This window comes from Callospermophilus lateralis, chromosome 4 (genome assembly GCF_048772815.1).
Source record: "Callospermophilus lateralis isolate mCalLat2 chromosome 4, mCalLat2.hap1, whole genome shotgun sequence".
NCBI classification, from domain to species: domain Eukaryota; kingdom Metazoa; phylum Chordata; class Mammalia; order Rodentia; family Sciuridae; genus Callospermophilus; species Callospermophilus lateralis.
In genome coordinates this window covers 79,142,493-79,155,143 of record NC_135308.1, presented here as the reverse complement: position 1 = coordinate 79,155,143, position 12,651 = coordinate 79,142,493, and the positions used below count along the sequence as shown (strand labels likewise).

Below are 12,651 nucleotides of genomic sequence, written 5' to 3'. Positions count from 1 at the left end.
TGGCCACCTCTTCCAGGCTGACCTTTCTGGCCACTTCTTTCCGACTGACCTTTCTGCCTACCCTGGTGACCCTGGTCTCTTCGGCTATCTCCCCTATGTTGCTTTCCATTTGAGCTCTCCTGTCCTCCATGGACAGTTTGACCTCCTGGGCCATGCTGACGATCTTGTCCTTTCTTCCCACTTTTGCCCTTCTTGACACGCTGACCTGTGAGTTCTCTTTGATGTCTGACTTGCGATTTCTCTGGTGTTTCTTCAGTTAATTCATCATCTGCTTAGAAGGAGCAACCAGATACAGAAAAAAAATGCGAAAAGAAAAAGAATAAAAAAAGAAAAAAAAAAAAGAATAACCGTAAGCTTAATGAAGGCAAGTATGGAATTCACCATAGCCTATACTTAGTGAGAAGATATTTGGCTGTTTTAAAATGGTATTAGGTACTGACCAGGGCCCAGGGGCTAGAAAAGGGGCAGAGACATCCTGACCAGAGTGCACGTACTTCAGCACCTTTTGTTTGGTCCATCACAATTACTCTCCCCTCACATTTGGTGTATCTTTTACTATTCTATATTGCTGTCCATTCTGAACCTGGCATGATATACAAGAAAACCATCCATAGGCCACACCCTACATTGTCTCCTTTTGCAAATTTCTGGTTTCTGTAATTACATTCCAGCCCTCATCATCTCTTGCATCAACTTTCAATCATTTCTTTATGATCTTATGGCCACCACTCTTACTTACAATTCATCCTTTGGTGGATTCAACATATATTTAATTGCATGCTCTATACATGTCACACACTAAAATTCAAAGCTTGAAAGACAAAATCTGTGCCCTCAAGCTACTGTTTTTTCATTGTTGTCAGATCAACCAAAGAAATTCCCGTTATCACTCTCTTGTTCAAAAATCTCTTAGACTGAATCATTTTGCTGATATGTGGATTTTAATTCACAATTAGTTAGGGGGGAAGAATAGAGGTATTTTGGACTAGACAGAGGAGAGTAAAGGGAAGGGAGTGGGAAGGGACGGGAGTAGGAATGATAGTAGAATGAATCGTCATTATTACCCTACATGCATATATGATTACATGACCTGTGTAACTCTACATCATGTACAACCAGATGAATGAAGAGTTATACTCCATTTATGTATGATGTGTCAAAATGGATTCTACTGTCAAGCAAAACTAATTAGAACAAATAAAAATATATCAAAAAAATCTCTTTGTCTTGGTTCATGTATACGATGGAGTATTACTGAGCCATAAGGAATAATGAGATTATGGCATTTGCCAGTAAATGGATGGAACTAGAGATTATTGTGCTAAGTGAAACAGGCCAATCCCCAAAAACCAAATGCTCTCTCTCAACATGTGGATGCTGACTTGCAATAGGTAGGGGTGGAGGGACAGGATTGGACGGGGTGCAGGTATGGGAAGGGGGATGGGAATGGGACAGACAGTAGAATGAATTGAACATAACTTTCCTATATTCATATGTGAATACACAACCAGTGAAGGTCCACATCATGTACAACCACAAGAATGGGATCCTAATCAGAATAAGTTATAAAACGTATGTATAATATGTCAAGATACACTCTATTCTTATGTATAACTAAAAAGAACAAATAAAAATTTTAGAAGAGAGAGATATACACACAAAAAAACTCTTTGTTGCCTATATAATAAATAACAAAATCAATTTGCTCGTCACAACATCTTTCATGACCCATATTTTTTCAACCTTATCTTCTATGTTTATTTCACCCTTATTACAACACTCAAAGTTCCAAGAAGATTGAAAACACCGCAATACATGCCCAGGTTAAGCCGTGTGTTTCTTCTGCTTTAGCCACCTCCCACTGTCCAAGGTCCACCGCCCACGCCACTTCCTGTATGAGGCCTTCCCTTTCTTCCCCTGTTCTGAAATCTCATAATATCTTCTTTTGCCCCTTTTCTTTTTCCATAGAAGCATATTTTCTTTTATATGAAAAAAAAAATGAAGGCCCAAAATACAGTTTGTTGAAGTAGCTATCAACAAGATGTTAAATTATTTTTCCTTTGCTTTGGTTGAAACAGTCTTAGGACAGCAGTCAATTCCCCTTCTCATAGCATGTAAACACCATTTTTTCTTTCTGAATAAACAAGTTTCAAGAAAAGAAACTAATTGTAAACTAAATCAAACATTTTACCAATAAATAGCTTGTTTTTTCGTTTGTTTGTTTATTAAAGGTAACCACTTCATCCTATAATCTTGGGCATAACATATATACCAATTTAAAATTTCAAAATTTTCCCAAAATCATCATCACAGGTGTTAATGAAACGAGTTCTCAAATGAAATTACTTTAATATTTTTTTTAAATCCTAGTAACCAAACATAAATTTTAAAAGTTGGCATTTTCTATAATTAAACATATTCTAAAATAAATGACTAATCCTATTTTACAGAGCATACTTCAAACTATTGTTGCCATTTCCATATATTCCCAAGGCAATGGTTTAAAGGACATTTAGTATATCATATCTGAAACAAAGTTTACAATTCTGACTCACAGCTATGAAAAAGCAATTGACTTCTATTTAAAACTATAACCAATTATGAAATATACTTCAAAAATAAACATTTGGTCTGATAGTCTTTAATATTAGTTAAAAACATTCTGCTATTTGTTACTCCTGGAAGTTACTTTAGTCCAATGTGCAAAAAAAAAAAAAAAAAAAAAAAAAAAGTGCCACTGTCAGCTTTTCCTTAAAATACATAAAACCAACATTACCAATTACACACTTTGAGGATTTTAAATTTATTAAGTAAACTCACTGCAAATCCTTTATGGGTAAATAAGGTGCTGTACAGCACACAAAAGCTTGATGACATTCTGTTAAGTTCCACAAATGTATCTGAAAGTGCAAGTTGGTTTCTTGTCCTAATTTTGATCCTAAATACAAATCTAATTTTAAAATTAAAAATTGTTTTGTGGGCTGGGGTTGTGGCTCAGTGGCAGAGCACTTGCCTTGCATATGTGAGCACTGGGTTCCATCCTCAGCACCACATAAAAATAAACAAAGATTTTTTTTTTAATTGTTTTGCATCTGGTCTGGTAGCACAGACCTGTAATTCCAGTGACTCCAGAGGCTGAAGCAAGAGTATTGCAAGTTAAAGGCCAGCCTCACTAACTTAGCCAGACAGAGCAAATTAGCAGACCCTGCCTCAAATATAAATTTTAAAAAAGGGAAGAAGGAGCTGAGGATGTGGCTCAGTGGTTAAGTGTCCCTAGGTTCAATCCCTGGTACCAAAAAAAAAAAAAAAAGAATTGTTTTGAAGCTGGGCATGGTGGTGCTCTCCTGTAATCCTAGTGACTCAGGAGGCTGAAAAGCAAGTTCCAGGCCAGTTTGGGTAACTTTCTAAGACCCTACCTCAAAATTAAAAATAAGGTCTGAGTGTGTAGCTCATGAGTAGAGCACCCTCGGTTCAATCTCTAGCATGAAAGAGAAGGAGGAAGACAAGGAGGATGGGGGGGAGGGAGGGAGGAGGGAGAGAGAAAGGTGGGAATGGTGATGCAGCTCAGTGGTAGAATATTTGCCTGGCATTTGTGAGGCCTAGAATTTCCACCACTGAAAACAAAAACAAATAATAAAAATAAAAAACTGTTTTGATCTAGCAAATCTTGGAAATGTTGCACAGGTGAAAACTTTATCTCCTCTTGGCACTGATCTACTCCACAAATCCCTGCTGGTGCAAGGTAGCAAAGCTCCAAAAAAGAGGAACGTAGGAACTCAGCCCCAAGACCACCAGCATCCTGGTGAGCTTGCTCAGCCTCTGGTATGTGTGGCTGCAGTTTTTAGGGTAGATAAAGAGCAATCAAAATGGATCAAGAAACACTTGAGCAAGACAACTACTACTTGTTACAAAAAACAGTTAAAAACAGTGATATAAAAAATTAACAAACCAAATATAAACCTGATTCCATTCAGCATTTCCAGAACTTGGGTCCATACTTGCATAGGGTTCCTGATCAAGCACCTAATAGCACTGTCTGCATTTATATGAAATATATTGATTATTAGTAATAATTCACATGTAATTATGATGATGAAGAAATCAATGTATTCAATTATTACTCTGTGCAGTGCACTCACCAGTATAGTAAGTGTAGAGGAATCAAAAATGGAACAGTCTCTCACTGCTAAACTGGACATAGGGGTTCTCAAATTAAGATCATAAAAACAAGGGGAGAAAGGAGTTTATTGGCAACACCACTAATAAACACCAGAGAGGACAGAAAAACTGACTAGAACTTAAGAATATCAGTTTCCTTGAAAAGTTTTTAAAACCAACCACTGCCTTATGCACAATATGTACAATGTTCTGTTCGTTTCCACAAAAGCATAATTGCTGGCGTTCTCTGATTATGATGGATGCAGTCTCAGTCTTGGCTTCCTAAGCACAGGAGGACTTCCGGCCCTGCACCTCTAGCTGCAGGCTCTTTGGACTGCCGCTGCACTCAGCAGCCAGAAAGGTCCCTGCACCTGTTTGGTCTTGTTCTAGATGGCGCCAAGGATGACCAGTGACCTCTCTCTGTGCATATTGTTCTGGTGCCCCTTCAGATCAAATGCCTTGGCAAATGTTTTGGTGCAGGAACCAACACAAAGGACTGTCTCTTTTCATGGTCCTTGAGGTGGGACTTGCGTTTGAAGGCTTTGTCACACTTGTGACAGAATGACTGTCCTTTGTTTCTGTGAACTCTCTAGTGTTTCTTCAAAATAAATGATTTTCCACACAACTCACAACTACAGGCCCTATAATTCCATGTGGATTTTTAGGTGTTCTTCCAGGTGGACCTTCTTCTGTACATATTTCACAAACAAACATCCTGTCCATTGTGTGGAGTTTTTCCTGCTTCCTCAATCTGCTTTCATCAGAAAACATCTTAAAACTTGCTTGGCAGACAGTCAGTTCCCAGTGGTGACCATACAGGAAATACTCAAACTTCATGCCCCTGGCGGCTGTTGTCCAGCCTGGCACCTGTACATCTTTCATGTCACGTGTTTCATCCTTAAATGTTAAGGCCTGAGGGTTCTGGAACCCTTAATCTTTGGACTCTGGGTTTTTCATGGATTCTACTTCCTGGTCATAGCAATTGACTTTTGCAACTTCCTTGATCCCCTGTTCTTTCAAAATCACTTCCTGAACCCTGACTGAAGTTGTAGGTCACTTACCGTCCTCCTGACTTGCCATCAGAAGGACTGTCATCCTGATCTCCAATTTCTTCCACATCATCATCCTGAGTGCAGCAGTCTCTCCAGTGGGGCAATTTATGTTGAGACAATACTTCTCCTTGACTGACTGGTATTTTTATTAGGATTAGATGCATCTCACTTCTGAGAACAGAGTTTATCCAAAAATCAGATGCCAAGAATATGACTCAAGTACATCATTAACATCCCTCTTTTTCAGAGAAATCTTTGCTGTACACATGCAGATTTGACTTCTTCAAATACACCAGAACAAAGAAAATTTACTATCTGTTTCCTAAGAGCTATTTACCTCCCATTTTTTTAAAAGCTTTTTAACATAAGTGCTGCAGGCTGGGAGAACACATCTGTATGCTCTGAATTTCACATCTTCAACCACAATTATAATATCACAAAATTCTTCTTCGAGGCATTGTTTGGTGTTTTCAGGAACAGAGTTTTAGAAGTGTTGTTATTTGGTTGGGTGGTTTCAGACATACTGATGAAAAACTCCATGAACAACTCAATTGACTATTTTAATACCTTAAGCACCAAAATATTCAAATCAGAATAAGTCTGATCATGGGCACACCAGACTTGTAGCCAGGCACAGTCAAGGACACTGCACACACACACACACACACACACACACACACACACACACGCTCCCTGCATTTACTAGCATGCAGGCTGGATTGGAATGGACACACAGTGCAGGAGCACTTGGGTGGCAGTGTTTTGGCTTTTTTCTTTATGTTTTGTTTTTTTTTTTAGTTTGGGGAGGAGCTGAGGTGCAAAGGGTCCACATCCGTGATGGTAGCAGCCTTTCTCCTGCAGGTGCACAACCTGCCTTCCCAACTGTGAACACTTTTGCCCCTTTTTCTGACAAGATATTCAAGCATCATCTTCCAAAAGATTTTGAGTTCTTCAAGACCAATAACAATACTTCATTCACCTTTGCATTCCCAGTGCTGAGCAAAGATCCCTGCCAAGGTGATTGCTAAATATTAAATTTTACTGAATTAGTGGTGGAAGAATGCAGATAAAACCTTTCAGGAATTCCCAAATAGGCATGCCATCACAAAGAAAGCCAAGGACAGGAACTTAAAAAGAAAAAAATTCAGAACAAGCAACCCCGTACTGAACCTCAGAACACTCTTAAATCCAAAGCAAATATCTCTCTCTCCCTCCCTTCCTCCCTCTCTCCCTCTCTTGTTTTTGGTTTGGGTCTATTTTCTTGGTTTCTGGTTTTAGATTTTATATTCCTTCTATGATGTAGAACTAAAACTGTATGGCAGACTGATTGAGAAAGTAAGTTTTAAAGGTTAAATATAATGTTTTTATTCTTTAAAACTATGGGAATTTAGCCAGGTGTGGTGGCACATGCCTATAATCCCAGCAACTGGGGAGGGTGAGGTAGAAGGATCTCAAGTTCAAAGCCACTTAGCAAGGCCCTAAGCAACTCAGCAAGGCCCTAAGCAACTCAGAGAAACCCTGTCTCAAAACAAAATATAAAAAAGGGCTTAGGATGTGGCTCAGTGGTTAAGCATCCCTGGGTTCCATTCCGTGTACCAAAAAAGAAAAAGAAAAAAAAAAAAAGAATTACAGGAATTTTAAATTATTTCAGTAACCCAGAGGTTCCTAGACTACATTTAGAAAAATTCTCAATAACTTAGTTGAATTCAAAATAGCTCACATGGCAGCTGGGGCTCTTCTTCCTTTTGAGCAGCTCCTGAAAAGAAAGAATAAAGGAAGGATGAAATTTGAAATGATGTTAGAAACTGAATGGAAGCATCACTGACAAGTCAGGAACTAGAAAAAAATCACTAAGCATAAAGACTTTTGTTAAGCAATCAAATTGTTTGTTAATTCATTTTTATTCAATTCTGCTATTGCTCATGTACTCTGGTTCTTATTTTATATCTTTCTACTACACCCACTCCTTCACCCATATCATTTAAACTGACTTCAAATTCCTCAATTGAAGTGTGCATGATTAATAATGGCCTTAAAATTCATATATTCAGAAAAATCAGCATGTAAGCAGATATCAGGGCTTTTGAATTAAAAAATGAGTCATTAGTGCTATAAGTTCAGAGTGGAATAACAAAGTGCAATGGTAAATGCACTCATGAAAAAACTATACTACTTAGGTAAATTATGGGATATCTTTATGCTTTTAGTTAGTTCAGTTATATGTCAATAGAGATGAAATCTTTGCAAATGTAAAGGGCTTACTTTACTCAGTTGCTAGCTGTTGTTTGCAGAAGGATTTGGAGAAATTCATGCCTATGCTCTGCTCATGTCCAGACACTGTTTGAATACACTGTTTGTATCAGAGGATACAAGGGGTCCCAGTGTGAAAAGAAAGGAGATGGTGAATATTTAACACATCACTGAGGACTACTGAAGCATATAGTCTTGTTATTCCTTTTGCCCTTTAGGATTCCCTAAACCAATTTTTGTTTTGTACTTGTAATTGAACCTAGGGTCACTTAATCACTGAGCCACATTTGCAGCCCTTTTTATATTTTATTCAGAGATAGGGTTGCTCAGGGCCTCTCTAAATTTATGAGTCTAGCTTTGAACTCGTGATCCTCCTGCCTCAGCCTCCTGAGTCTCTGGGATCACAGGTATATGTCACCACTCCCAGCTCCAATATTTAGAAACTTTTAAGAAACAACAGATTAAGAAAAAAAGTATGATAGGTTCTGAAGAAAAAAGAAACATGCTGGGCATGGTGGCACACATGTGTAATCCCAGGGACTCGGGAAGCTGAGGCAGGAAGATAGAAGGTTTAAAGCTACCCTCAACAAGTTAACAAGGCTGTAAGTAACCTAGCCAGACCCTGTCTCAAAATAAAAAATAAAAAGGGCTGAGGATGTGGCTCAGTGCTTACATGCCCTTGGGCTCAATCCCCAGTACCAAAAAAAGAAAAGAAAAGAAAAGAAAGACATGCTTAAATAAGAATTTACCTGTTTTTTGAAGAGATTCACGAAGTGTATCTAGGATTTTAGAAAGAGAAAAATAAATAAGACAAATTTAAAATATGATTTAATGGAATCCAGCTATGCATTTGTAAAAAGACAAGTAGATTTACATAAAAGTTAAGAAAATGCCTAAGAGAACTCTATGAAAAAAACTATAAACGATTTGGATACAATGAATAAACCCTTGCCAAGTAGAGCCCTAATCCTGAACATTGATTCTGAACAAGAGATGAAGAGAAAGTCAAATATTTGACGAATTTGCATTAGAAGTAATGGAAGGGGAGCCACAATACTTGTAGACAAAATAAAGATGCTGAACAGAGAAAATTTGAGAATCAGAGCCATCTATAGCCATACAGCTCACTGTCTACATTCACATTACTTTGCTATGCAGAACACTCTTACCCAGCAGACAAACTGTTCAAATAATTATTGATTACTTCAAGAACTTGCCCAAAACTCATTTAAACAAGCATAAGTCTGTTCAACTCTTCCATGCCATTGATTGCTTATTCTCCCAGACTCTTCATATAACCTCAGGACCCTTGTCTCAGAATCTTATAAATTTCATCCACTCCAAACAAAGTCTTCATGAAACCAAACTCAAACTTTCATTTTTAAATATTCCATCTTTGTTCTTCCCCTCCAAGACACTATTAAGGCAAAGTAGCACTCTCCCTCATCTTGTTAAGAATAAACTTCCTTTTGCTCATCAAAATGTTGTTTTGGTGGTATTTTGAGGTATCGAACATTTGATCACCTTTTAAGCTACACTTTCGTTTGAAGGTTCCTTACATTTTGGCAAACCAATTGTTCAAAGAGATACTTAGACACAACCCTGCACTATATTGCACTGTGAAATGTCTTGGGGACATGGGTGACTTTGGGAAGAAAGGTAAGAAATAATTCATCACCAAAAAGAGATAGGAACAAAGGAATTTCTGTGTTGGATAGGGAGATTAACTTGAAAATATTCACTGTACTTAGGACAAAGCCAAGTCATTTCAAATAAAGTGAAAGCTAAAATAGTGGTCACAGAGTGAAAAAAAGATCATGGCTTTGAAAACCACTAGAGTTGTGTCTATAATATAGATATGCCACATGCTAGTTACATAAGCTCTGAAAAGTACTTAAAAAGTTAGGGAACAAATGTAAAATTTAGATAATAATATCTATCTCAAATGGTTACAGTGAATAATTAATGACATACTCTATGTTAAAAAAAAAACACAACAATTCATAGCACATACTTCTTTTGAAATATCTTTCCTCAGAATTTTATTGTTGCTTGCCATCTAATACCCAAACTATCACAACAGAAGTTGAGGCTCAGAGCATGTTAATATAGACTTTGAAAGATATCTGATTTGGAAATCTTTTTCCATAAGCAACAAATTTGTCTCAGAATATGGCAACCGATTTAAAACTCAAATAGCCTATTATAATTACATTCATTGTTTAATATTGTGAGCAGTAAATAAGTTAATATTTTTAATATGACCATTTTCTTAACTCAGGCTGTTTCTTTATAATGTGACAACATTTGATAAGAAAAAAATATGATTCTAGCTTTTCATTGTTTATCTTATAAGGGGTTTGGTATTTGGATATTGTCAATCATTTAAAAAATAATGTGAATTTTTTATCTGCATCTGCATATTTGATACCATCCATCTTCATATTTGATGCCATCCATCTTCTGTATGTGAAAGAGTCACAGATTCGTAATTAGCCTTTACTTTTATTATATATAAATTCTTTCATTATTACCTAAAATGACCCATTTCTAGAAATCCATATGTTTACTCTGAATTCTTATCTGAGAGTTGCATGACTAGATTTGTGTGTTAAAAGGATTAGTGATATAAATGAAAAGTTTAATAATTCCTGTATAACATTAAAATTTTGATTAAATAAATAAAAATTTAATCAAAATTTCCAATACAGGTTTTCAAGTGGTTGATGTCAAAGAAACAAGATTTCTAAATGAATTATAGAAATTTTACTCAATATAGAGGCCCTGTTATACACAAGTGAATATCTGAAGATCCATATGTTATGATCATAAAATCTATACCATTAAGATGCTGTTTTAAGATGTAGGCATAGGCAAAGATTTTCAGAGAGATACGTGCTATCAGTGAAAAATAATATAGAAACTAATGTTGCCTCCACTTTTAGTAACCTACTCTCTGAATATAAACTACTGAATTTCTGAAAAGAGTCAATTAAACTCAACTCTTCTCCACACATTTTTACCCCCTTTTCTGTTGTAAGACTCCTACTTCTTCTTACCATCATTTGCCCTGTGAGCTGAGCTCAGGACCAGCAGGGCCATTGAGAGCAGGACCAGCAGCATCCTGATGGTAGCCATGGCGTCTCTCTCCCTTGATACTGGAGAAACTTCTTTATAAGACCCAGAAGAACAATGTCACTTTTGAAGCTTGTGTATTGGACACTTCTCACCCATATCTAAATTTCCAGACTTGCAGAGTTGAGTTAAAGGGCTAAACAGGTTTCTCAAGAGAAAACCATCAATTTCCTTGGGTAATTTAAAACAAACAATTGGTCATTCTCCCCAACAATTAGTTCTAATTACAAGTATTAATAGTTGTCTTCCATATTTTAATATTCCATCCAGGACCATGATTTCATGTTCTGTTACTAGATCTAACATTGTTCAAGCTGTCCATATGCCAATTCCTTCAGGCCCCTTTCCTATAGAATGAGCTAACAGAATCCTCATTAAATGAAAGGCTAAAATAACAGAAATATAATCACAAGATGAAAAAACAACAAAGGGTAAAGAAAGTCTAGGTTAAGTTATCTTGCATGGCTGGAAAAAAATGAAAGCAGTTGCCAATAAGAGACTGAACCCAACTTCAGACTCTGAAGACTATAATTGTTCAGAATATGCTTGAATTCATAAATTGAATAGACCAAGAAATTTTATAACAAAAAATTGTCAGAATAATGAGTGAGTTGGAAAATAATATCCTGTAAGACTCACTGAGTTAATTAAAGGTGTTCAGCTGAGAAAGAGAAGAGTATGAATAAGAATATTGTTCTGAAGTTGCACAAAATGCAGAGAAATCTCATTTGTATAGCCCTGGAAAATGCCAAAGGAGTTATTGATTTATAAAAGAAAGACATCTGGGTGACTTGGGAGGCAGCGAACATGGAAAGTTCGAGGCCAGCCTCAGCAACTTAGCAAGGCCCTTAGCAATTTAGCCATACCCTGTCTCAGAATAAAAAATAAAAAGGACTAGGGGTGTGCCTCAGGGATGAAGTACCCCTGGGTTCAAACTCCAGTACCAAAAAAAAAAAAAAGAAGGAGGAGGAGGAAGAGAAGGAGGAGGAGGAGGAAAGAAGAAAGAGAAGGAAAGAAGGGAAGGAAGGAAGGAAGGAGGAAGAAAGGAAGGAAGGAAGGAAGGGAGGGAGGGAGAGAGGGAGGGGAAAGAAAATTATATACAAAATAGATAACTATATATAAAATAATTTCTTAGAAGTATTTAAATTGTCTTAGATGATTTTATTTAATTTTAAATTGTCTTAAGTTTTCTTATAATCATATGGAAATGAATTTCTTAGAATTATTAAAATTTGGGGCTGGGGTTGTAGCTCAGTAGTAGAACTCTCCTAGCACATGTGAGGTACTGGGTTCAATCCTCAACACCACATAAAAATAAATAAATAAAATAAAGATATTGTGTTCATCTACAACTAATTTTTTAATATTAAAATTTGAAATAATAGATTGAATTCTCCAGGGAAAATTAACTACTTATTCCTGAATGTGCTCAGGCACTAAGGAATCTATAACTAGCATGTAAAAATTGAGACTAATGGAAGTAGAATCGTTTGTGATCAGCTCTCTCTAAAATGCTATCCATGGAAGTCTTCCATTTTCTCTAGATGAAAATCCAAAGTGTTGCATGACTTCTCTGATTACTTTTTTTTTCTTCAGTATATGGGATTGAACCCAGAGGTGCTTAACCACGGAGGCACATCCTTTTAAATGTTTTATTTAGAGACAGTGTCTCACTAAGTTTCTTAGGGCCTCTTGAAGTTGCTAAGGCTAACTTTTAACCTGCAATCCTCCTACCTCAGCCTCCCAAGCTTCTGAGATTACTTACAGGCATGGGCCATCATGCCCGGCCCCTCTGATCACTCTTAAATGATAAAAAAATGAAGAATCAGTTTATCACAAAATACTGTCAATTCAATACATTAAAGTATTCAATTCCATGTAATGATCATAGGTTTGATATTCAGTTAAAGTCACAGTTATTTTTCCACCCATCTAAGGCCTTCTGTAGGCCTTTTATAATTCCACAAGAGTACCTTCCAAGATTACTCTTTTTTACCTTCTGTAGGCCTTAGCTCCTGATTCAAGTTTTATTTATCCTTTACTCATCTATTCATAT

General features: G+C 36.7%; 1 pseudogene; it reads right to left on the bottom strand.

Moving 5' to 3' along the window:
• Positions 1-4,472: 4,472 nt before the first annotated feature.
• On the bottom strand, positions 4,473-5,750 carry LOC143398369 (zinc finger and BTB domain-containing protein 14 pseudogene; annotated as a pseudogene).
• Positions 5,751-12,651: the final 6,901 nt, after the last annotated feature.